Below are 4,581 nucleotides of genomic sequence, written 5' to 3' on the forward strand. Positions count from 1 at the left end.
TATCTGGAGTTCTAGAAGTCCAAATGAGCTGAAGATTTTACACAAGAAAGCTGAGACAATTGCCTATAACTTTCATGTTTGCAACTGGCTCCAATTTTGACGTTATCAATGATGTTTTGGGCAGACAAGAGAAGATAAGGATTGTCACCAAGTCAAAAGTTGGCCACCCACTCATCAATTAGTCATCAAATCAATAGTTCCCAATTTTGGCCTATAAAAGGAGACATTTGCCATGCATTTAGGCATCTTGGTTTCCAGATCAAGATCATGCTCTTCCTTTCTCTCTTTGTATTTTTTGTAATGTTTATGCTTTACTTTCATTAATATCAAGTTTATGCCTTTCTTTGTAATGTTTATGTTTTGCTTTCATTAATATCAAGTTTATGCCTTTCATTTCCTTTCATTTACTTAGTTAACTCTTATCTTATTTATGTTCTTATTTTGTTTATTTATTTTTCTTTCTTTTATTATGTTTAGCTAAGTTTATTATGTCAAGGTGAAAAGGTTACACTAATGGTGTAAGAATAAGTATAGTGTAAACTTAATATGGACTTTAATGTTTGATACTAACATGTTTTATATTTGTTATCTTGTTCACTCTTTAATACTTTACTTGCTAAATGACTAATCTTGATTTATGTTGTATAACACTTGGTACAACAAATGCTTGGCACTTTCATAGTTCATACTGTATGGTATAACCGACACCTGAGCTATGAAAGAAACTTGATTTGTTGTTAACATAAGTTATAATCATGAATGCTTGACGAGATTTACAAGTATTAGCATTAATCGAATAAGATGACTAATGTAATCATGTTAACAATATATAATCTGATTGGAACCTCCTTTGTGTGTGGTTTCCAATTCAATAATAAGAGTTTATACAGAACCTCCTTTGTGTGTGGTTTCTAATTGAATAATAAGAGTTTATACTATACTTGTTTGACATACCATTAGTGGAACCTCTAACGTTGACATTTATTATTATCATTCTTTAATCGTTACATTAATATTCCATCTCAAAGTTCTCATCATCTTCTTCTTCTTCTTCTCCTTCTTTTTTATTATTATTATTATTACTACTACTACTACTACTACTACTACTACTACTACTACTACTACTACTATTATTATTATTGTTGTTGTTGTTGTTGTTGTTGTTGTTGTTGTTATTGTTGTTATATTATTGCTATTTATAATTTATACAATTAACCTCCTTATGGTTCGACCCCGGTCTTGCCGGGTTATTTATTACTTCGACACTCCTGCACTTGGGAGAAGACATCAATCTTTTAGTCGTGTCAGTTCCAATCAGATTATATATTGTTAACATGATTACATTAGTCATCTTATTCGATTAATGCTAATACTTGTAAATCTCGTCAAGCATTTATGATTATAACTGATGTTAACAACAAATCAAGTTCCTTTCTTAGCTCAGGTGTCGGTTATACCATACAGTATGAACTATGAAAGTGCAAGCATTTGTTGTACCAAGTGTTATACAACATAAATCAAGATTAGTCATTTAACAAGCAAAGTATTAAAGAGTAAACAAGATAACAAATACAAAACATGTTAGTATCAAACATTAAAGTCCATATTAAGTTTACACTATACTTATTCTTACACCATTAGTGTAGCCTTTTCACCTTGACATAATAAACTTAACTAGACATAATGAAAGAAAGAAAAATAAATAAACAAAATAAAAACATAAATAAGATAAAAGTTAACTAAGAAAATGAAAGGAAATGAAAGACATAAACTTGATATTAATGAAAGCAAAACATAAGCAATACAAAAAATACAAAGAGAGAAAGAAAGAGCATGATCTTGATCTGGAAACCAAGATGCCTAAATGCATGGCAAATGCCTCCTTTTATAGGCCAAAATTGGGAACTATTGATTTGATAACTAATTGATGAGTGGGTGGTCAACTCTTGACTTGGTGACAATCCTTATCTTCTCTTGTCTGCCCAAAACATCATTGATAACGTCAAAATTGGAGCCAGTTGAAAACATGAAATGATAACGTCAAAATTAGAGCCACTTGAAAACATAAAAGTTGTAGGCAATTGTCTCAGCTTTTTTTTTAAAAAAAAGTTCAGCTCATTTGGATTTCTAAAACTCCAGATATGGCCAAAATACTGAACAGTGCTCGGGCTGGAGGACAGATTCAGACTTCTTTGTTGTTGCTACAATTTGGACTTGAAAATGGCCTTTTCAGATCTTGGGCTCATATGAAAGTTGTAGGCCTATATCTTACCTTTCCATCCATATAAAGTACACCTAAATCTGAGATCTATAGCTCCAGATATGACCCAATTACCGAACAGTGTTCCGGTTTGGATTGTACCGATATCTCTTTTCTAATTTTGGTCATCTCTTCGCCTTTGCAATTTAAGTTCTTGAAGTCATCAATCAATCCTTTCATTTATGTGATAGGCCTGCATTTAAAATGAACATTTACCACAAATTAAAGGTATCTTATATTATTAGATATATTATTATAAAACATGCTTTAGTTAAGGAGTTATTGATACTTCAAGTGCAAAATGATGATATAAAACCACGGGAAAGAAAAGGAGTTTTTAGAATCAGCAAATCATCTTGGTCAGGTGCTAGCTGAGAGAAAGATTCATTTAGTGTATGGGGGAGGCAGTCTAGGGTTAATGGGCGGTGTGTCAATAGCTGCATTTTTAGGAGGAAGTGAAGTTTTGGGGGGCGTCCCCGAAGCTTTAGCATAAGGGGACATTATTGGAAAAACAATTAGAGAGGAACTTCAGGTCTCCACAATGTCAGCTGGAATGAATGCAATGTTTAACCACACTGATGCCTTCATTGCTTTACCAGGTGGTCTAGGCACATTGGAAGAGATCTTTCATATTTCCTCTTGGGCCCAACTGCACATTCACCATAAACCCATAGGTTTGTTAAATGTTAATGATTATTATGATAAGTTGTTGTGTTTTCTTGATCATCCTATGGAACAGGAATTTCTAACATCTTTTGCACGAAAAATCATAATCTCTACTGCTACTGCTGAACAATTGATTGACCAACTACAATTTTTAATTCCTGTAATTGATCCTTCCATGAGTCGCATAAATTAGTCAACTAAGGAAAGCCGTAAAAAGCTTAGATTGGATTTGAGCTTTCATTTGTGAATCTTTGTGCCTTTTAGTTTTATTATTATGTTTTGTTGTTTCTTATATTTGTTTTAGTGTGTTTCATGTTTGTCAGTGTTCATTATTTCAGGTGATATCTTCTATACTCTATCTTTCTACCTTTAAACATCGAGGACAATGTCTCGTTTTAGTTGGGGGGAGAGGGTAGTAGCTAAAAAAAAAAAACTAAATGTGTTTTCTATTTCATAAAGCATGTGCAAAATTATTGTTACTATGATGACAGAGTAAGGAGAACTTTTTATGACTCTTGAGACGCATCTTAGTAACCATTCTTAATAAGGTCTATCATAATACTTCTTGAAATATTCAGGTTCATAAACTCTCGCATTACCATCACTTAATTATGCTCATATACTCATTTAACATGTATTCTTAAACCTTAATTTACACACACACACTTTAACATATGATTGTGGGTTACATAATGGTTTATTATATTATTTATGTTCTTTTGTTAAAGGTAACAACTAAAGGAAAAGGGATAGTATATAATTAAAAAAAGAAAAACACAAAAAAAAGTATCAATAACTCCTTAACTAAAGCATGTATTTTTCTATTTTAACACTTTGATTACTAGGGACTAGTAATAAGCTCGTTGGGGGTGTGATTGATATTTAAAAGTATATTCTTATCAAGGTTTTATATCATTATGTTGCACTTGAAGTATCAATAACTCCTTAACTAAAGCATGTTTTATAATAATATATCTAATAATATAAGATACCTTTAATTTATGGTAAATGTTCATTTTAAATGTAGGCCTATCACACAAATGAAAGGATTGATTGATGAATTTAAGAACTGAAATTGAAAGGACAAAGAGATGCTGGTGTAGTCCAAATCAGAACACTGTTCGGTAATTGGGTCATATCTGGAGCTGTAGATCTTAGATTTAGGTCTACTTTATATGGATGGAAAGGTAAGACATAGGCCTATAACTTTCATATGGAGCCCAAGATTTAAAAAGGCCATTTTCAAGTTCAAATTGAAGCAACAACAAAGAAGTCTGAATCTGTCCTCCAGCCCAAGCATTGTTCAGTATTTTGGCCATATCTGGAGTTGTAGAAGTCAAAATGAGCTGAATTGTTTACAAAAGATAGCTGAGACAATTGCCTACAACTTTCATGTTGAGATAATTCTTTCATAAACTCTTGCTTTGTGGAATTTGCAAAGTATTTTTCTATTTTAACACTTTGATTACTAGGGACTAGTAATAAGCTCGTTGGGGGGTGTGATTGATACTTAAAAGTGTATTTTTATCAAGGTTTTATATCATCATTTTGCACTTGAAGTATCAATAACTCCTTAACTAAAGCATGTTTTATAATAACGTATCTAATAATATAAGATACCTTTAATTTATAGTAAATGTTCATTTTAAATGCAG

Source organism: Populus euphratica, unplaced genomic scaffold (genome assembly GCF_000495115.2).
Source record: "Populus euphratica unplaced genomic scaffold, PopEup_1.0 scaffold392.1, whole genome shotgun sequence".
Classification (NCBI taxonomy): domain Eukaryota; kingdom Viridiplantae; phylum Streptophyta; class Magnoliopsida; order Malpighiales; family Salicaceae; genus Populus; species Populus euphratica.